The sequence below is a fragment of the Periplaneta americana genome, chromosome 17 (assembly GCF_040183065.1).
Source record: "Periplaneta americana isolate PAMFEO1 chromosome 17, P.americana_PAMFEO1_priV1, whole genome shotgun sequence".
NCBI lineage: Eukaryota > Metazoa > Arthropoda > Insecta > Blattodea > Blattidae > Periplaneta > Periplaneta americana.
Window position 1 is genome coordinate 85,788,140 of NC_091133.1, and position 23,577 is coordinate 85,811,716.

At 36.4% G+C, this 23,577-nt stretch overlaps 1 protein-coding gene across 1 annotated transcript in view; it reads right to left on the reverse strand.

The window, feature by feature from the left end:
• The window catches only part of LOC138692830 (tyrosine-protein phosphatase non-receptor type 13-like), a 241,395-nt gene that overhangs the window by 190,611 nt on the left and 27,207 nt on the right, over window positions 1–23,577 (reverse strand). The window contains exon 2 of the mRNA XM_069816085.1: window positions 19,655–19,691. The gene's annotated coding sequence lies outside the window, so the exon portion shown is untranslated. The remainder of the gene's footprint in view (window positions 1–19,654; window positions 19,692–23,577) is intronic.

The following is a 23,577-nucleotide window of genomic DNA, read 5'->3' on the forward strand; positions in this document are numbered from 1 at the left end:
TAAAGCAGGTTTGATATCTTACACATACGCCCAAATTACCATTGACACCAACAATTATAACACTCAGCCACCGGCGTAGCTCAGTCGGCTGAGGCGCTTTCCTGCCGATCCGGAGTTGCGATCAGACGTTGGTTCGATTCCCGCTTGGGCTGATTACCTGGTTGAGTTTTTTCCGAGGCTTTCTCCAACGGTAAAACGAATGTCAGGTAATCTATGGCGAATCCTCAACCTCATTTCGCCAAGTACCATCTCGTTATCATCAATCCCATCGATGCTAAATAATCGAGTAGCTGATACAGCATCATTAAATAACCAACTAAAAAAATTATAACACTCACAGCCGCTTACAGCTCTATTTTAGTTTCCTAGAAAGACATTCCGTTGATTACTATGAGATTCTGTAACCTAATTAAAAACGCAGATTTCTACACATGCATTAAAGTTTCTTTTCTGACTAATACTATTAAATTAAGTACCGAAGCAGCATCCTACAAGGCCTCAACTTTAAATGTGGTTAATTGATCGAAAGATAAAATCTGTTGAGTATCATAAATTCCAAACAGGAAGTACCCAAAACGGTTGTGATATAGAGTCTATAAGACTGTAAGATCTTGAAAGTCATAAATGTTCCAGAGAACTCCTTAATTCTGTCTTCTAAGGCTAAATAGCTAGTAGACGCCATGGATCCGTTACGACTGAAGTGCTCATAGTTAATTTAAGCAGCTTTTAGTTCATCCCTATCATCGTAATTGTTACTGCTATCGCCACCTGCAAAGATTAGGTGCTCTCATCCGTGACCTCATCACGATCGAAGCCATGATCACAATATTCAAGGCGTCGTCTTGCATGCCCAAAGCCAAACTAATGAATTTCAAACACGCAGAGCTTTCAAAACGATTGTCCCGATTATAACCTACTTGTTAACTGACAAGGAGTTCGTAATATTTCAAACTTTGAAATGTGAAATGCATTAAAAGCTGCGAACTCAAGATGGTATTTCCTGTTTTTGTTAAACACATTCATCAGTTCTTGTGTTATGTCTTAAAACAAGATTGCAACAATTCCAGGAATTAAAACAGTTAATTGCTACACCGTATATTCACCGCAGAAATTCCATGAATTTGGTCTCGTGGGAATATGATATAATATAGTAGTAGTAGTAATAATAATAATAATAATAATAATAATAATAATAATAATAATAATAATAATAATAATAATCCGAGGTGTTACAGCCTTTTAAGGGCCCAAACCGACCAGTCGGCTACTGGCTTCACGCCCACATGGCGAAGCACAGGTGAACGATCATCCATCTATAATGGAAGTAGGCCTATCATCCGGTTAGTACGATGATCCCCCTTGCCGTTATAGCTGGCTTTCGTAACCGGGTTTCGCTACCTATTGTAGTTCTCCAAGTGCATCACGATGTTGGTTGGGCACCGGTCCCATACACTGGTCGACATTTCATGAGAAAATTTTCTCTCCATGAGAACTCGAACCAATTCGCATTCCTAACTCGAGTCCCAGGCAAGATGTCCTAGACCACAACGCAACTGCGCGGGATGATACAATATAATACAATATTTCCCTATAGCCTAATGTGTTGAATTTGTGTTAGGGTGTTTATGAATTATATACAAATGTTGAAATAACTGCAGAAAATATAGAAGTACTGCAAGGAAACCTCCCAAACACTGTCTTTGTCACACACTTTCCTCTCTGATTCATCGGATTGAACGTGATTCTCTTGCATAGAAAGGCGACACTTTAGCCAGTTAGCTAAAAGTCATAATTTTTTTTACAGTTAAAGAAAATGTACAGGATTTACAGGATTTCATATTAAAACAACTAGCAAAATAATGGTTCAAAGTGAGTGTTGATTTAAATATTTATAAACTCTCTTAAGTTTTGTTTCCTACCATAGTAAATCTCAGTGGATAACATCTGTAGTTTCTTAGATATGATGTCGATTCCTGATTTCACCCAAAGTACGCATTAATCATGTCTGGCGTGACTTTTGTATAATGTCGGTGGCGCATTCTCAAACCCACACGGCTGAATACACTAAGGTAGGTAAGTTTCGAGCAAGCCACCTCACTCGTCCGTAGACCAACCCCTTCCGTGCGTCGCCAGCAGGGCGTTCAGGGAATGCTATGGAATGATGACGAAATGGAGAAATGGCAACGGAATGATTTATATGCCTAATGTGAGGAAAAATGGGAGAACCCCTAGCAAAACCCCAACTGTAACCTTGTCCGCCACAAGGCCAAACTGGTACACGAACCCAGACCGTCTGCGTGACAGGCCGAAGATCTGATCACTTAGCCACCTCAGGGGTCGAGTATAATTTCACATAACCATTGGGATTTCCTTAAATCCTCTTTTCACCTCTTTTATTTCAGTTGTAAATGTGTCCTTAGATTTATTTTGTTATTAGTAGATCATTAGTTTGTAGAAATAGAGTTGGTTATTCAACCCCTAAATCGGTTATTTAATTCCTTAAATGAGTTTTCCCAAAAGTGGAAACCTAGCTAAATCGTTTTCTCGCACCCGAAAACGGTGGATTTACCCCATTTCATCAATATCCTTATATATCAGATTTCTAGATATAATTTATAAATATCTGCACAAGAATTTCTCGTTAATGGTATTTGATTGATATTTGCATAGTTCGTGGCTCAGCTCTTGAAACCATACCGAGTCTATTACTGATCGATCGACGAAATCATCATTTTTGTACTGAACACTTCCTGTTTTGAGAAACGTGATTCTAGTGACTGACAAGGTCCGAAGACCTAATATTTAATTACACATTTAATGAAGACAGCTACTTAGGGGAGGTTGCTGAAACCTTAATCTTCAGTCCTCTCTGACCTGGTCTTCGATTCCGCAGCCCATCATTAGTGCTCCACTGGCCACCCCGCCACTTGCCCCGCTTTCTACACCGCACCGTGAGAACTGCAGGCTTACCAACGAAACAGCTTCCAACTGACTCGTCAATTATTGGTGTTCGCTAATGCAAGATGTCACGTTTCATGGAGGAATTTGTGTCCCTGCACACAGAAAAAAGAGAACTTTCCCAGGGAATGAGGACTTGCAGGGAGCATAGAACATGCTCTGTTCGGTATGAACCCTTCCTTCTGTTCTGTCTCACTACACATTTTACAGGTTTCGCAACAATTTTGGTTTTGACGTAAAACGTCTAGGTAGGTTCGAACTACAAGAGAGAAAAATTGCAAAGTTTTGATATGAAAAGTTTGTTCTAAAGTCACTAGTAATGCCATGGAAACAAAAGTGTAAGACAAACTTTGTACCTTGCGGTTTTCCATACCGTCCTTCTCGCTCCATTCTGTATTTAGTGTGCCTCAAGGAGTGAGACAAGCGGCCAACAGTCTTGGATCTCGCATAGATATTTCTTCACAACCCCAGTTTCCCTTGTAGGGACGCGTTTTTGGATACCATTTAAATGTTTCTCCTCATTAATTAATTAATCGAGGTTTACCACGCAATAGTCATGGAAATATTGGGTTTGTGAGTTATTGTCTTACAGAATTTTACAATTATATATTTCTTATTTTTTTCAGATAAGATTTATTCCGTTGTATCAGTTACTTTTTTAAGTCTGGCCACTTTTCTACGTCGTTGGATCTATAATATGCTATTTTAAAACCTAATTAACAGAATTCTTTAATTTATTCTAAAGAAATAAAAATAATAAGTATATAAATCATTATGTATCCAGAGACTGTTTGTTCCCTTCGCAGTGCAATTTAACGCAGTCTTAAATGTATAGGAATATTCAGAAATTCTGTAAAATTTTTCTGTCACGTATGTATTCCTGTAGACTGCAAGATATGACTTCAATATTATTATTGTCAATTTTTTTTTAACTTTTTTACAATTCATCGTAGTTTTCTTAAATTTCTTGCTTTCTTTTCTTTTAGCCTTTTTTCTTTTACTTACTTTTCTGTATTTATTTAATCTTTTTTCATTATTTCTTTGATACATCCATTTATTATTTCTTTTATCTTAATAAAGGCTTTCGGCTCAACTGCTGTATTTGTCCCGCTATGCTCTAACATCTGAAGGAGTGCCAACATACTTCTTGCGCATTTTGCGCTACCAACCTTAAATCATTTGCCTCCCCTGTGACGATCGTTGTTACTTATGCCAATCTTTCTCTCGATAAAAACCCACTTCAGAAGAGTATAAAAGACTGCTGTCTTATTCCAAAGATTGTGTTCGAAGTAGGGAAAGTTCATCTATGGAATTGCCAACATAAGAACCAATTAACGCCGAGTTCGAGCCCGAAAATATATAATTCATCATTATAGGTTTAAAAAAAAGGAAATATCTAAAAACTTGTAGCCTCTATATAATGAACCTCCTCTGTTGAATCTCAGTCTGCAGTTTGAACCCATTATACTAGGAATTCCTTCATCGTTATTACAAAGAATAATACATTTACTATGCTCTAACTCAGGAAATACTGCCCTCACTCCCCTCTCGAATAGCAGGCTGCGTCGTCAAAGATTCCATAGATGAAACAGTAAATGTTTGCAACATAACTGCCGCCATTTGGTATGTTCAGCTACTGTAAAATGTACGTGCTAAAATGATGTAAGTACATGATACTGTTAGTCATTAGCTTTATCTACGGGATGGTAGCTCCTTTGCTTAACTGTTTGTTGCTCGTGCGCACATTATTCGACTTACAACAATTTCTTGCGGGACACTAGGTGTAGTTTCTCCAGGATTCTTTCTAAATCCAGGAATGAAATGTGTTTCTAATTTTTAAAAGTCTTTTTTCTATTGTTTGATTTAAGGACGTGGCGATCTTCTACAATACATGACCTTCCTTTGCGGAATCCATTTTCCTTTTCTAATTATTTTACTTGTGTTGTTTTCTGTAGTATATTTGTTACGATTTTTGTATATAGTTTGTAAGTTGAATTGGATAGACTTAAGTAATGACTCTATAAGTAGGAAAGATGTTTCTGCTCATTCCTCCTTTTTCCTTTCATATTTTCTTTCTTTCATTCTTTCATACCTTCTTTCATCTCCTTTCACTTGTTCTTCCTTTCTATTTAACATTTCTTTATTCCTTTTTTTAAACTGTATTATATTCTTTTTTTCTCCATCCTTCCATTAATATTTTATTTATGTCCTTTCTTCTTACTTTTTACTTCTTATATACTTCCTTTACTTAATTGCTTATTTTTTTCTTTCAATTCTTTACTTCTCAGTTCCTTATCTTATTTTTCTGTTCCTCCTTTCGTTCTTTATGTCTTCTCGTTTCGTTTTGTTCTTTTCAGTGTGTAAGAAGTTGTACGATTTGGCAGATCATTACTGATGGTATATATTTAATTAACTTTCTTTTATTTTTCCAGTACATCGTGAAAATTATGATCAGAAAGGAGGTAATACACTCAACAAGAAACAAGGCTACCCGAGAATTATCAGCAATGGTGAGTATTTTATTTCAAAGTATCTTAGTTTGTGAAATAAACTAATTTAGGCGCAGTAAAATTTTCAGCTATTATATTAAAAGAAACAAAGTCCTGAGGATTTATTTGTTTCATTTCTCTGTTTTCATACACGTTGAAACGGGACTTGTCCCAGTAAAATTCGTGTTCGCCGTGCTTTCTACCTAGAAGTTTCAAAACATATCTATTTTCTTTTTTACTCATTTTTTCCCTAAATCTATGAACATTTCCGGCAGCTTTAATTGTGTTGGTATTATCGGCAATTCTGATCTTTGAGGTGTATGTTATAAATGCAATGTTGACTCCAGTGTCTTGATTTTTTAATTCATCGCTGTTATATTTTTAGATTTCGAGGCTTATTATGTTCCCCCCCCCCCAAAAAAAGTTTTCATTTGAACACATGATGGGACACAAGTTACGGGAGATCATCACGATCCGGACTTTCATCTAAAACAACACTACAACACAATGACAGTAAAGAAACGTCTATGTCTTAGCCGGAATTTGAACATACGATCGATAGCTTCCACATAGTGTCAAAATTGTGCCTTAGTCTTTTCATATATCGTTCTCTTTGATCTACTGCCCGTCCAACAGATAGAGACCCGGTAAGAGGCAGAACTACAAGTTCCCTCCCTCCCTTCCTCTTTCCTCTTATTTTTTCCCACTCATGCAGTAGTAAACAGTAACGTCTATTATTTATTGTTCGCCTAATAAATAATGGTATCGGCTGAGGGTTTTTGGCGGTTTGTAAGAGGGAGCTGGTGTTGCTAATAGGTTGTAGGTTGTATTCATATTATTATAAGTTTAAGACGTGGAACTTCTATAGCGTCGAAAATTGCCTATTTTGGTGATATGTGCCGTGCGGCCAAACGTTGAGCCGTAATAATAATAATAATAATAATAATAATAATAATAATAATAATAAATAATTTAATGTATGATATTCTCTGTCTAGGATTCTACCCCCCCTCATCAGATATCTTAATTCGCAACCTGCGCTCACCATATGCTTAATATCTCAAATTTGCATTTTTTGAACTATGTTCTTTTTTGAAAAGATCCTTTAATTGTACTGAGTGCCTATGAGAGCCTATTTTGTATGTTTAGTGCCTATATAAGTGCCTATTTTATGAATTTTACTGCCTTCTTGCCTGCCTATTTTTAAAAGCTTTAGTTGTTACCTGTCTGCTGACAAAGTTTCCCTGTGCTTTAGATATTCCAATACGCATGTACTCGTGAGGATTTCCCAAAGTTCCTGACATTTAGTGATAGCTATTCTGGGTTGTAATAGATAAGTTCCGGGCGTGAGTTTCTGTTGACAAATTTCGCCTCTTGGCCGTCTCTTATTAATACTGCAAGTTTGCAACTTCGGTGCTATGTTCGACTACGCGGCCGACAAACCTATTTTTATAATAGTTTTCTCTGTAATTCGTAAAATGAGAAAGTGAGAATGACTGCTTCTCTGCCATGTTGTGTATTAACTTTGTTGTTACTTCAATGCTACAGACGTTGAGTACACATCAACGTTAACGTGGCGGCTCTAATAACTGGGCCGGAAACAAAACCGAACCAACAGAACGCGAGGACGCGGGATGCGGGACGGTTTTCCTCTTCTACTTTCCACAAGTCTGTTGCGAAAGATGCATTCCAGCATCTTGATGAGATCCTTTCTCCCGGGGGAGTAAAACGTTTAACGCAGGTGTGTTCCACGGGTCGCAGTAGAAACTCGTAAACACTTGTCGACACAGCACTTGGATCTAACCCATACTTTTCCGTGTTTCGTAAGCAACATTTCCATTTCTATTATTTGCGGAAGTCCTTCGCATTATGATGCATCTTGCACGTTCCCTCTCATCACCCGTCGCCTTGCCATATAGATGTAATTTGTTTGGAAATGTTGTATACATACGTGTTTATATATGAATCGCATGTATTTTTCGTATGCAGGGTGATTCAAAAGTCTGGCAACATAGACAAACTCCGTTATTAGTGCAAATAGTGAAAAATGTAAACAGGGGAAAGTTGTTGGAAACCTGTAGTTTTGAATCCAACGTGCTTGAATTTTCAACGTTGAATACACCGTTGAGATAATACACTGGCACGAGCCTCAATGAGAATGGAAAATGCCCTGTTGTCACATGCTTCATACTTAAAGTGGGCATTTACGTTATCGCACTCACCATAGTGTACTGGGTAAATTACGAAATGATGACGATACTTAGTAGTGTTGCCAATACAAGTTCAGGGAAAACCGCCAGACAGGAATAAAATTCTTCTGAATTCTTATGCTAGTAATGTGTAGAAATGTTTCTTTGTACTGCAAGAAGTTAAATAATAACTAAACTCTGCACGTCAACTATTTTTCTCCGTTAAATAATACTTATCTAAAATCCGCTAGAAGTAGCCGAAAAGCCACTAATTCGGCAGCACTGGGATTAGTGGTGATGTTATACTCGTACTAGTCGTACCCAATTATGTATTCTAAGTTGAAAATTCAAGCACATTACATTGAAAACTATCCATTTCCGACAACTTCCTCCTCTTTCCATGTTTCGCTATCTGCACTAATAACAGATTTTGTCTATGTCGCCGGACTTTTGAATCACTCTATAACCGTATTTTTATTATATGTATTGTGTGCATCGTATTTATTGTATCTGTCACATGATCTTTCATATTTATCGTATGTAACATATGTACCGTATGTATTATATGTATAGTACATAATGTAATTAAATGAATGTAAAGTAATGTAGTCGCTCTCGGTAGCGTAGTTGGTATAGCGCTGCCCTTCTATGCTCGAGGTTGCAGGTTCGATCCCGGCCGAGGCCGTTAGCATTTAAGTGTGTTTAAATGCGACAGACTCATTTCAGTAGATTTACTGGCATGTGAAGGACTCTTGCGGTACAAAATTCCGGCACAGCGGCGACGCTGATATAAACCTCTGCAGTTGCGAGCGTCATTAAATAAACAATATTTTTTTTTAAACTTATGTAGCCTATGTATGTATGTATGTATGTATGTATGTATGTATGTATGTATGTATGTATGTGTATGTGTATGTAGGATAAAGGTTGTAATATTGTGATGCGAATAATATTGTGACAGTTCTTTTTGAGAATTTATTACAATTTTACTGGGCGAGAGAAGGAGCAGTTTTGTGCAGAAACTTGTCCACGAACATTCCCTTAATACGTTGACGCAAAAAAACCGATACCAATACCAACCTTTACCCTATATTTATTGCAGAAGTCATACAAAATTCGAATGTGTTTGTGTTCTAAATGATAGTGTTTGAAATAACTTTCCTTATTAAACTGTGTAAATAGGCCTATAGATACAGTTATTGTTACTATTACTAGTCCACCACAAAAGAAACTTTTCTCATTAAACGAACTGCTGAATTCTTAAAATGTTGCATGCACAATTTATTATTATCATTATTATTATTTCATTTTTAATTTAGTGTTCTGCCCAAGGGCAGGTTTTTCACTGCAAACCCAGTTTTCTCCAATCTTTCCTATTTTCTGCTTTTCTCTTCTTGTTTCCTCATATGATCCATATATCTTAATGCCGTCTATGATCTGATATCTTCTTCTACCCCGAACTCGAAGGTTGCACTGGAAGGAATGGTGAACGGTAGAATAGTTATTATTATTATTATTATTACCATCATCATTATCATCATTATTATTACCATCATCATTATCATCATCATCATCATCATAGTTGTGCGTTAATAACAAATTTCGAAAAGCTTGATTGAGAAAGAAGAGGACACCGTATACTGTATGAGAGAAGTATTTGCGATAGAAACGGAAACCGCCCGTTACTCGGTCGGCTAAATGAGGCTCTCTTGATATTAAACTCTTATTTTTCCCCTCCGGCTCATTCATCAGAACTGTAGCTATACGCGTCCCTTCAAGGCATTGGATACGCTCTTCCCATATTATCCTCCCGCTGTATGTAATTGCTTTAGCAATTCTAGGTGAAAGTTTTCATCAAGTCTATCTCCGTTTTCATATCGGTGTGTTTGCTTCACGCGATGCAGATACTCCAGTTATTATTAATTGAAGGAGCGCGGAAACGGTTCATTTTGTAATGGCATTGCCGCCAAGCACGATATTCTGTTTCGCACTGTATGGACGGAGGTTTGCTCACTTCATTTACAGATCTGTGACTCGTATTTCACTGCAGTGTAACAATGCTTTGAATTTTAATCAATTAGAATAGGACAACACAAATAGGCAAACTGTTACATACCGGTACAAATTATCACACCTAACTAATAATACAATAAAATCACCAAATTGCAGTGACTTACAGTATAAAGGAAATGCTGATTGATCGGAAGAAGGTATAAAAAATAACCACAGAATCTTGTGAGTTTAAAATATTTTTTGCTTATTTCGAATAGTTTTAAATAATTTGTTCTGTATTCATGAATAATATTCCTGCAGTTTTATTTCAATAGCTTCTCTAGGCCTATTAAAGTTATTATAAATACTACAAATTTATGATTCATGATATTAAAAATATTTAGATGTCAAACATGCCGTAGGTGTTAACAATGCGATTAATTTGTTACGATATTTGCTTACGAACTGCAGCCGATCTTGATAGCTTGGTTATAACTGACATACCTATACAGACAGAAAAATCAATACTTCATATCTGTTACGTTAAGGCAATTCGTTCAAAATTATGAACTAGCAGGAACTGTGCACTTGATCTATACAAATATAAAAAGAAATGAAGGTGAATCCACTAACAAAACAAGTAGAGGTTTCACACTATTTTATCAACAGTAAACTAGAGAAAATCAAAACACGAGTGGGATTTAATTGACTATAACAAGATTAGAAGAAAGTATATAAAGATTAGAAGAAATAGAGTACTCTAATAAAATAAAATAGGTATTTATTAACTTACTAAAATTCTATTTCACTAGTGTTAGGTTCATCAAACGTTCGAACGGAGCCGCCATTTTCAGTTGACTATCTATGCAGTAAACAAATGACGATCGCAAAGCATGTTTTATAGTACCGTAATGAATTAGCAGTTTGAAATGTTGGCAAACAAAGAAACAAATGCTAGGGAGATGATAAAAACAGAAGAAAGTATATAAAAATTGGAAGAAATAAAGTACTCTGATACAATAAAATAGGTACTAATTGACTTACTAAAATTCTATTTCACTAATTTTACTTTCATGAAAACGTTTGAACGTAGCCGTCATTTTCAGTTGACTATGCGGGAAACAAATGACGATCGCAAAACATTTTATATTACCGTAAAGATTTTGCGTTTTGAAATGTTGGAAAACAAAGAAACAAATGCTAGGAAAGTGATAAAAACAAGCAAATGTTAGGGAAATGATAAAAACAAACAAATGTTAGGTAAGTGATAAAATTGTAGAGATAAACAGATATGATTGGTTGAAACACGTCGTTTCGTACCGTTTTATTGGTCAAAAGTAGTATGATGCAGTAAAAGTGTAATAGTCAATGTTGTAGTGTAGTATTAGAAGAATGTTATTTAACGACTTGTCTACCCCAAAAAATTTTACCTGTAGGCTTTTGCTAGGAATTGGGGTCCTCTACGTGCTGTAAATTAGAAAATGAGACAAACAACTTTACTTCTTTCCCGGAGAAAAACATGTTAAAATTTTATGGCACTTAAATCCACCGCTTTCGCCCAGATTTGAACTAGCGAATCTTGGATCCAATGACTAGCAAAGAAAGCACTGGGTCACGAGGACAACTTATATAGTAATACTTCGTATTAATCATTAGCATCATTATCGGCGATGACTGGAGTTCACGTAATTTCCTCAGAAGTGTAGTTTCTCTCAATATTGTCGGGAATGTCTAAATTATCCAGTTTTTACAAATCCTTTGCTACAGTTAGTAACAAACAGGAAAAAGGAATACTGTAATAGTATAGAGGCAGAGAGAGGCGAGAGCTTGCAACGTGCGATAAAAACGGTTCATAAGTCACACCGACGCCACCGTGTTATTAAATTTCGTTAGTAATTCAGGTTGACTGTTATTACAACTCCGGTCTGGAGCATACTTCCGCTGCGTCTGGATATACTCGCTTATTGCGTCCCGCAGAACCTTCTGTTCCTATATTTTACGTCCCACACTTCCGCCGCAAGCCATATAGAAGATGGGGGAGGAAGTGGTCGTGGTCTATTTTGAGGGATTATCTCGTTGTACACCGTCCTGTCAAACCATATTTAGAGTGTGCAATCTCAGGACGCATTAAGGAGACCTTGCTACCTTGGCCGCAAGGGCCTTGATAGCTATCAGATGATTGTGGGAAGTGTAGTACAGCTACGACCGAGCATCCTGGAAGCGAGGACGGACCACCAGAAGTTGATGAGCCTCCCAAGAGCAACGGAAGTCACCACGAATTCCTGGTCTTGACGGTTCCTATTTGACCTGTCCACGTCCTACTTCGTAATCCAAGAGACATCCTCCCACTGAGTGCGGTCAACACTCCTACGTATGAGATATTTCGTTCCGAGTCCGCTCGTATAACTGATTATCCTGACAGAGTTATCGCGGTAGTAGGTTTTCCTCTATCGACATGTGTCAGAATAGCTGTCATTCTTGTCAGAGGTGTGCAAATTAAGGCCAAATGTCATCAATCCCAGTTTAGAATCAGAAGAGATTTCAATGTTACTAATATACGTTATTCTGATAGCGTTACTGAAATGAACACAGTCTCGCTGCATTTTATACATTATACTCATCGTCAGTTTCAAGGCATTAACCTATGATCCGTTTGCTCTCATTGAATGTAGTATCCGTAATTGAAGCGCTGAGATTAAAGCGGGACTTGTCATCAATTTTGGGGTATCTGAGTTAAGAATATTACCGTATTATATGAGCGACCCTTCATCGTTTATATAAAAATTGATGTTGTCCCTTACGTTGAACATTGTAGAATTCTAGCTTTAAGTTGAAAAATGGATCTTGTCAATGACTAATCAATCCCCGTCTTCTAATTACCGACATTTAGCGTTAAACAAAATTACCCAGCACTCAAGAATCTAGAAGTGAGTTTTGAGACTGTGCAGATCACCCATTTAATACTGTGTCACTGAAGTATCAACTTGTTTATAAATATAATTGTGTGTTTTAACGTTTATATAATAATATATAGGCCTAATACTAGAAAATGATTAAACAATTTTCATTTATTTACTATTTTTTACGAAAGTATGTTCCTTTATATAAAAAGGGACATGTCAGCAGTTTTCAAACATATTTGAAGAGTCCACTGCAAGAATGATGGACGTTACTTTCTTGTCGAAAATGAACCAAGACTGTCAATGCATAGCTTAAGACATATAGAATGTACATAGAGAGTTTATATAGCATTAACACTGATAGTCATTGTCCAGTAATGATCGGAAAATCACAGTTAAGCTTCGAGCGCTAAGTATTTCAAACTTTCAATTGCTTCTCCTGCAAAATGTATTCCAAATGACACCCATCATTCTTGCCGTGGACTCTTCATTTATCTATATGTTCCGTTTTCTAAACAAAACATTGACTGCTTGTGGACAAAGTAGATGTGGTTATGGGCAAAGTAACAATACTAAAAACAAGGGGTTAAAGCATAATTATGCAATGTAATTTTTTAAGTTTCTTGTGTTTTTCTCAAAATGACCTCTGCATGTCTAGTCGCGGTTTTGATCTCAATGCCACAATTATTGATCCAACTGTTAATATAAAGACGGGACAAAGGAATTGTTTATTCTATCACTACACATAGGACGTTAATGAACAACGCATCAATATTTTCAGTTAGTATACAGAGCTGCTAGACAAGGAACTTGAGGTACTGAATCCATGGGGCTGTCGGTTCAAAATTTCCATGTTATGATATAAAATATCCAAAGATATGCACGCCACTGATCTAGATTCCTGCAAACGTCAGTCATTAGACTGAAAGATGGAATGATGTAAATGGCGTCTATTTGGGAATCTTTCTCAGTAGAACGAATCAACATTTTAATATCTTATAACCAGAGAAGGCAGATTTTTGCAATCACTGTAAAACCGAATTATGCACAAATGCTATCGTAGCAAGTAATATTATTGTGGTGAAGTTAGTATGAAATTTTTATCTTGGAGTGCGTTGTAGGTGGATATGTAAAAGACCTAATTCCTTTAACAACCAAGGGCTGCCAATACTAAATTTATTGATCAATCAGAAAATATAAGTTGATAGTTCAGGATGATGAAGAAATGAAACTTAAACTAAACTAACAGACCGACACGTCTCGTAATCTTGTATGAATACCTGTGTGTCGCCCAGCTCACATTATGGAGTTTTATTACTCCTCGGCGTGACTGACGTCATTGTGATTCTTGTAATGTAGACACGTAAGAAAGAGATCACATAATATTCTGGCATAGTTTAACTCATGATGTGACTTGGTTTGGACTTTGACTATGAATAAGCACTCATATCAATAATACACAGACTCATAATTAAATAAACTGGTGCCACGCGGCTGTGGAATAATTAATTTCAATTATAATAGTGATAGTATCACCACAATCTATTACATACAGTCACGAAGCTCAATACGTAGGGAATATGCATCCATTGATGGTTGTACTTTAGTTGCTAGCCACTTGGATCGCTACTGTCGCACAGTCTATTGTTCTTAGTACTCTCAGTTGCTAACCGCTTGAAGCATCGTATCGCGAGAAACGCAAAAAAATCACCTCAAGCTTCGTGACTCTATGTACTAGGCTGTGGGATTACACTTAATATTAATTTCCTTAGAGTATGTGGATACTTATCACATATCACATTATGTTTAAAAGCGTGTTAAATATTTTATTGTAGTTTTTAAATAGGTGGTAAATGCAAAATTCACTAAAAATGCGAAATTTATGTGTTTCTGCGAAATAAGAGAGAAATTACATTTTAAGAAATATTTTTGTATCTTTGCAAAAAAAAATCCGCGCCTCACAGAGGTTCCTAAATTGTTTCAAATTGCTTAGTCACCCCTGTATGTTACAGACAGGTGAAACAGGTTGAGAGAGAGAGAGAGAGAGAGAGTAATGTTGAAATCTGTTCCCTGTTAAAGTTTCAATGAGTGTCTTTAAATGAAATAAAACAATTTATTGTCTTGAATACTAATTTTAAATGCATATCGGCTTCTCTGTTTTAGTACGTCCATATCTTTGGCATGTTTCTTAAGCCTCACAATTTCACTGTAATGTCATATAAGGTCTTACTACTTTGCATTCAGGATAATCCGGTATCGATCTCAGAGACAGCTGATATTAAAGAAGATTTTGCGTGCTTGCCAAGAAATATTTGTTTAGTAAAAATCGCGTCACAGAATAAAGGAGAATTCCGTGTACAAGCCTGTTCTTTCTAGAATAAATATTTAACTATTTTCCGATATAGTATGCCAGGAATTTATAGTCGAAAAGTGCCACACAGTTTAATCCGCCGTCGTTAGTTCACTCCTTAAAACTTTTATACGTAAGTCGAAAATACGTAATCTGTATTTTTGTTACCGTAGAAACGTCAAATATCGGTGATCTATGTAAAATACGCACATATAAGTGACTTTTTCTTGTGAAGCTACCTGAATTACTAGTCTTAAAACTTCACGTGAAGCGGCTGATGGAAGCGCAGTGGAAATAATGACACATCAGGGACCGTGCGATAGACATCTGACAGTCGCGGTCCAGATCCGTCGTTCATCCATTCGTCAATCATGTCTCCAGGTCAGCAGAAACATTGAACCTCAAATCGACATTTCGGGTCTCTGTATTTAAGACAAAAGTTCAAGGGTGCATAACCAGAAAAGTAATTAATTATGCCTAATTCTTAAAAGTTAAAAAGCGGGAGGAAATTTCCGATTTCTGTTAGTTTTTTTTATAGAAATGTAAAAAAGTATGAATATGAAATCACTGGATTACACATATCAGAAGAATTGAAGGGAGAGGATGGTATAATCTTAAATTGTCTTCCTAACGATGCATATTTTTCATTTTTTTTCTGTGTAAACATGTCATTGCTGCAACAATTTAAATTTGAAATTACTTTTTGAAAAAAACATTGGGGCCAAAATTTAAAAAAGAGTACTAGGATACAGTAATTTATTGAAATTTCTACACCTCAGCTACTTTTGAAGATTTATTCAAAATCTCTTTGACAGTTCATTCCTAGAAGCATATTCTTTAAAACGTCTTGAACATAACTTTGATATTGGGCTTAAAAATTTTAAGATAAATGGTTAGATTTTAGTAACCATTTTAGAGGTACTTTTATAGAAATATGCAGGGTTATTTTAGAAATGCAACAAAATAAATATCTGTCTTCGAGGAAAGTTTCATAATATTAGCCTAAAAAAAGTGCGCTCCATAGGCTATATCACTTTTTAAATGAGAATAAAGCTAGCAAATAAAGTTACGGGAAATTGTAATCGAAATTGATCGTTATTTATAAACTCCATGCACCAAAGCTTTGCAGCAGGTAACAAGGCCTTAAATGCGCGTTAAATTTTATGTAATATATTTTTTTCACATACCAAAGATTATTTGAAAACAATTTTTTTATAATATACCGTTTTCCATCGCATTTAATTATTTCCCCCCTTGAAAACCCTATGCATCATAACTTTAAAAATAGCGTCTCAGTAGTTGACAAGGGCAGAGAGTAAATGCACATTAATTTTTATCTATTTTTTTTACACATCAAATTGTATTTTAAATCTTTTTTTAAGTTACTAGTTTTCCACCATATTAAAACTATTCTTTCCCCTTAAGAGATGGTCAAACCATACCTCTATCAAAACTATACATGACGCTCTGTATCAGGATATCTTTATTTAGATTTCCCGCATACTCTAGAAAAGAAAGTTTGTCATTATGAAAGTAGGATCAATTAAACAATAAATATAACGAGAGAGACGAACCAGATCCTTAGTAAAGATGCTCTCTTACCGTCTCATGTAAAACAAATCGTACATAAGCTCCTCAGAGACAACCCGTCATTCTAGTCGGTGAGATCCCGCTTTCTAAAGAACAGACATCTGGTTGTCTTTTCAATTTCCGCTCCAGTATTACCAAACGGAGACTGATAAATTCTAAAACAAAGATCTGCACTTTAGACAGTAAAAGAGTCCGAAACAGGAGAGTTTGCAGCTGTATTCCCTAGCTGTCAAGTCACTCTGCAGTCAATGTGGCAATGATTAGAGCGGTCTTGATTTATGTTCAGGAGGGTGGAAGAGGAGGAGTTTGTGGGAAAAGTTTTAACACATGTCATGTGTGAGAAACTTGACTTACAGATTTGCTTAATGTGGGATTAGGGTGAATTTTTTGTTCTTAAACTGATTGTGCGGTCAAAAGTTCAACAGTTACAGAAAAGTTTATGGATAAAATGCTATATGATTCACAATTTTTCATTTACTTAGAACAGGGGTAGAAAAATTTCTTTTCCCATCGATTCATTATAATAAAATAGTAAGGGAGAGGCATAATCATCATCATCATCATCATCATCATCATCATCATCATCATCATCACGCCCAAATATGTATTAGACTAATAAAATTGGTAGTTACGGATGTAAAATATGTGTAAAAATGAATAATGAAATAAGTTATTAATAGCCAAATATGTTTATGTGGGTTAGCTTTTACGTTGGAACTGTAGATAAAGGTATGATCATTTCCGTCGACCTATATGTTTCGGTGGTGGTGGTGGTGGTGGTGGTGGTGGTGGTGGTGGTGGTGGTGGTGGTGTAGTGCAGTGTAGTGTAGTAGTAGTGGTGGTGGTGGTAGTAGTAGTAGTAGTAGTAGTAGTAGTAGTAATAATAATAATAATAATAATAATAAATATGACATGGTTAAGGGAAAATCGTTAAAATCGACAAAAGAAAATGTGGAAAAAAAATATATATTTTTTTCCACATATTATAACATACTATATACACATATTATAACAGAAAGATAATGGGTCTCACATTCAGTTGTCATTTTTTCGATAAACACTTTTCACTAATTTATCATCTTATCCAATGGTATATACCGGTAAATTAGTCACTGAAAGTGGAACTATTTGTAACTATATAATATATCCCCTCATCAAACCCCACATAACCTTATCACTGACAGTCAGTCTAAAGTCTAAACTGTCCCCTTATTAAAGCCTACCTAACCTTAAGTTACCACTGACAATGCGTCTAAACTATCTCTTCATTAAAGCCTACTTAACCTTACCACGGACAGTGTTTCTAAACTATCCCCTCATTAAAGCCTATCTAACCTTACCTATTACTGTGCGTCTAAACTGTTCTTCCTTCAATAAAACCTACCAAACCTTACCACTGACAGTGCGTCTAAACTATCCCCTGATTGAAGCCTACCTAACCATACCACTGACAGTGCTTCTAAACTATCCCCTCATTGAAGCCTACCTAACCACTGACAGTGCTTCTAAACTATCCCCTCATTGAAGCCTACCTAACCATACCACTGACAGTGCTTCCAAACTATCCCCTCATTGAAGCCTACCTAACCACTGACAGTGCTTCTAAACTATCCCTTCATTGAAGCCTACCTAACCATACCACTGACAGTGCTTCTAAACTATCCCCTCATTGAAGCCTACCTAACCATACCACTGACAGTGCTTCTAAACTATCCCCTCATTGAAGCCTACCTAACCATACCACTGACAGTGCTTCTAAACTATCCCCTCATTGAAGCCTACCTAACCACTGACAGTGCTTTTAAACTATCCCCTCATTGAAGCCTACCTAACCATACCACTGACAGTGCTTCTAAACTATTCCCTCATTGAAGCCTACCTAACCACTGACAGTGCTTCTAAACTATCCCCTATTGAAGCCTACCTAACCATACCACTGACAGTGCTTCCAAACTATCCCCTCATTGAAGCCTACCTAACCACTGACAGTGCTTCTAAACTATCCCCTCATTGAAGCCTACCTAACCATACCACTGACAGTGCTTCTAAACTATCCCCTCATTGAAGCCTACCTAACCATACCACTGACAGTGCTTCTAAACTATCCCCTCATTGAAGCCTACTTAACCATACCACTGACAGTGCTTCTAAACTATCCCCTCATTAAAGCCTACCTAACCTTACCATTGACAGCGCGTCTAAACTAGCCCTATTGTCAAACCTACCTAACCTTGTCACTAACATTGGGGCCAATTCTCACTAATCTGTCTCTCCATCAAACCCTACCTAACCTTATCACTGACAATGCGACTAATTTACAATCTATCCCCTTATCAGACTCTGTTTAACCCTACTACAGATAGTACGTCTAATTCTAAAAAAATGTCTCATCAAACCCTATCTAACCTTGTCGCTAACGTGGCGCTATATCTTAGTAAGGTTGAGGAGTACGAGGGAGGGCGATAGAAAGACATCAAATTTCTCTGAAAAGAATGGCACTGGTAAAATTCATGCACATATGTTAGTGACTTGATTATCATCGTAACGGTACGGCTGAAAGATATCACACTTATTGTCCAGTTTAGCGAGTAATAATAATAATAATAATAATAATAATAATAATAATAATAATAATAATAACATAGAACGTTATGCAAATAGCATATTGAATCAGTATTAGGAATTTTGGAAGCTTGATTTCCTTGAAATCCTAAATTTACTTTACATCATCACAATGTCTATGACGATAATATAAAAATTAAGAAGATTATCTACACATTACTACAACTGCAGTCAACTTACTGAGAATTAAAGCTCCTTTGTTCTTATTAAGTTGAAATTGTACAGTTTTAAGATTAGTATTAAATTACCTATTATTAAATATAGAACGCGCTAAACTAAAGGCGTGTTATACTTCGAAGAACCATATGTTAATTTCATCTTGAAAACTCAGTTACCTAACTTGTATTCAAATCGACATTAGTGTTTCATTAACGCTTCAGCAGCCCATAAATGGACTCGGTAATTAGTTTAGAAATTGCAGAATCATTGCATAATGTCTAGCGGAGAGTTTCTGCGGGACTCCTAGGCCAATGCAGCAATCTCTGTTGACTCTCCTTCGAGGATCCTGCTCTGGACCATTGAGAGTCGAGTGTGAGGACCACATTCCACAACGTGCATGCTTACCTGAGTGAGGCTGTCCATCACGTGACCTCGTGGTGACCTGCAACAAGAGAGCACGTGTTTTGTTTGTTGCTATGTAACTGTACATGTCCCTCGATAACGTAGGTCGCTGCATTAAATAGCGATTAAATTCATTTTTCTGGCAATATTAACGGAATTTTTTAGGTATAATTTTTGCTGATTTTTATGTTGGGCGCTAGAACTGAAATTCTTCCGCATGTTCAGAATTATTGCAACCGCAAAACTCTTTTATGTGTATGAAAGTACTGTACGTTATTATAAGGTACAGTTCACCGTGCATTATTACGGGTTTTAGTAACCCAAATTTTATACACCTTTGTAGACAAATCCTAAAATAATTCACATGTTCATCGTATAATTAACAAATTGAACTTTTTATTTATGTATAATTAAACATTGTCAGGTCTAAAATGCATAAATCATAGGCTAATATTTAAGAAACAATACATTCATACATGTATTAAAAAGGGCGTCTGAGAATAGGATTCAAAGCAAGCCTAAAAATAGGTTTATAAAGTGGTCGAAAGGCTTAAGAGATAGGTACTAAAAAAGACCGAAACCTGAATTGATGGTTTATAAGAATAAGGAGAAAAGATGAAAAAATAAAGGCGAAGAAAACTAGGAATTATCATGAAGAATAATAATAAAGGAAGGGTCGTAACGGAGATAATGATATTTATGAATATCCTACACATAGTAGGTTAACGTTGCCTAATTCCGTGATATCCCTAATCCCATGATACATTTTTAAAATTGAATGTCAATTAAAACTTTGAGGTTCGACCATAGCGCCAGAAATCTTTCTCGAAAGAGTACATTTTTTTACCTCCTTTTGAGACATCGGTGAATTTCCTAGCAAGATAACCAATTCTGGGACATTTAGTTAAAAAAAAGTATCACGGAATTATGGGTGTCACGGAATTAGGCAACTTTGACCTACATTATTACGGGGCTTCAGTAACACAAATTTTCTACATCCTGTGTAAACAAATCCTATGAAGAATTTACATGTTCATTGTATAGACTATAGTTAATAAATTGAACTTTTTATTTACGTGAAGTTACGGCCAGATCTAAAATGCATAAATTTCGTACCCAAGAAGCAAAAGAGCGTATGTCCAATTTTGTGGATTTTGAGTTGGTGGCATTTTTGTGACCAGCATACTTGACTGCATATGTGGTGGAAAAAAGGCGGTAGTCCTCTGCATAATCCATGGCATGATTATGGCATGTTATAAGGACAGTTTTCCACACAACATTCAGAAGTAGAAGGGCGCATGTGGGACATCCGCCACATGATTCTAATTCGCAATGGATTTTTGTGCGTTGCTGGCCCTATATGGGACATCCACCCTTTCTTCTCTCAATCTCAGATACATTTTTAGGTTTTTCTGGGCGTATGTGAAACATTAGTATTGCTTCCTCTAACAAATTTAAACATAATGATGGAAACACGAGACACCGCGAGGTTCCTTATCGAGCTATTTAATTATTTTCTGTTTCTACCATATTATTTTGTTCGTGCCTTCGAAAATCGAAGTACATCGCTTAGTATCATGTCAATGTTGAAGAGAAGACCACATGCTTCAGACGTTACAGAATTATGATTTTTTTCGACAGGAAAAACGCAGGTATAGCTTGCTCAACTGCAAGCTTCTCAAACGAAGGTAATTACCAGTATGTCATATTTTATTATTATTATTATTATTATTATTATTATTATTATTATTACTTACTTACTTACTTACTTACTTACAAATGGCTTTTAAGGAACCCGAAGGTTCATTGCCGCCCTCACATAAGCCCGCCATCGGTCCCTATCCTGTGCAAGATTAATCCAGTCTCTATCATCACACCCCACCTCCCTCAAATCCATTTTAATATTATCCTCCCATCTACGTCTCGGCCTCCCTAAAGGTCTTTTTCCCTCCGGTCTCCCAACTAACACTCTATATGCATTTCTGGGTTCGCCCATACGTCTACATGCCCTGCCCATCTCAAACGTCTGGATTTTAAGTTCCTAATTATGTTAGGTGAAGAATACAATGCGTGCAGTTCTGTGTTTAACTTTCTCCATTCTCCTGTAGATTCATCCCACTTAGCCCCAAATATATTATTATTATTATTATTATTATTATTATTATTATTATTATTATTAGTATTATTATTATTATTACTTTTACTTTTTTAATGTACTCTATTGCGGATTTTGTCCCACGCCGTGGCGTCGTGGTCTAAGGCATCCTGCCTAGGACTCGCGTTACGGAATGTGCGCTGGTTTCTAGTCCTCATGGGGGAAGAAATTTTCTTATGAAATTTCGGCCAGTGTATGGGACCGGTGTCCACCCAGCATCGTGATGCACTTGGGAAGCTGCGATAGGTATCGAAATCCGGTTACGCAAACCAGCTATAACGGCTGGGGGGCTCATCGTGCTAACCACACGATACCTCCATTCTGGTTGGATGATCGTTCACCTCTGATTCGGCATGTGGCCGTCAACGTATTAAGGTAATGTTCGTGGACAAGATTCTGCATAAAACCGATCCTTCTCTCGCTCAGTAAAATTGTAAAAAATTCTCAAAAAGTACTATCGTAACATTACTAGTATCACAATATTACCAACCTTTACCCTATATTTTATTAAAGATAGTATTCTGATATAATTTTACATCATTAAACTGGCATATTTCCAGTATCTGAAATGCCAGGACGAAGTAAACCTTCAAGCGAAGATGGTATCTCCTGTTAAAACTCTGAAATCACTTACCAGCAACAAAAGGTGCAAGATATTGCAGCATCCAATGAGGGATATTGCTTGTTATGGGACGAAATTGTTGCTTTTAGAGGCGAGAATGAAATAGCTTCTCGCTTAGTGTCATGTGCTCGATTTCATTTGAAAGAACAAACCATTTGTTCAGACTATTGCACTAGGCAAAATCGAAATGTGCAAGTGACACAAATGTATAATTGATTTCTTTCGAAGCTTCCAAATCTTAAGGAGCTCAATCACAAATACCTTGTGAAAGGTCATGCACAGACGGAAATCAATAACATTAATGAGCTACACAACGAAAAAAGAAATTGAAACTTCCTAACTTAAAATATCTATTCCTCATTATTGGGCTCAACTCAAAGTTCGGACAGAAATGCGTATATTAAATGATATTTCATGGGACAAAAATGTATCATAAGGGAAATAAAATAAATATTTATAACAGAACTTATAACACTATCGTAAAGAGTATAATAATTACTCATGGCAATGAAATTTGGCGAATGAATGATATATCGGGAAAATTTTAATGCAACAGAGATGGTTTTTTTTTTTTGGCGTAGATATGCAGGAAAATCAAAATTTGAAAAGATTCAAAATGTTAAGATCAGAGAAATTATGTCTTCCTCATAAAATAACATATTAAATAAAAAAACACTAATATGGTATGAACACGTTCAACGAAGTGGTGACGAACGCCTTCCAAAACACATTCTATAATGGACTCCAACCAGGGAGAAGAAAGAAAGGGAGGCTAAGTAAGAGTTGGAACGAAGGAGTCAACAAAGAGATGAGAAGTGAGGTCTTGAAAATCAGTATAGTCCATTTTATATCGTGGAGTGCAATTCGGTAGCTCCTAGACAAACACCTCTGACCATTCCAAACATGTTCCCTTGTCTCAACATTGCACAGTTGCCACAATCCTGGCGACCCTATAAATGAGAGGATTCGTGGCCGTCATTACCATCTGGAAGCCACGGGTTTTGAAGAAGAGAACGTAATACCAAGAGCTGACCGTTCAATGACTGCTGTATTTTACTGCAGTTTATTCGTAGGTAACATAACTTCATTATCCGCATGTTTAACGAATACTACAGAATACATTCTCAGTGATACTCTCGTGCTAACTGA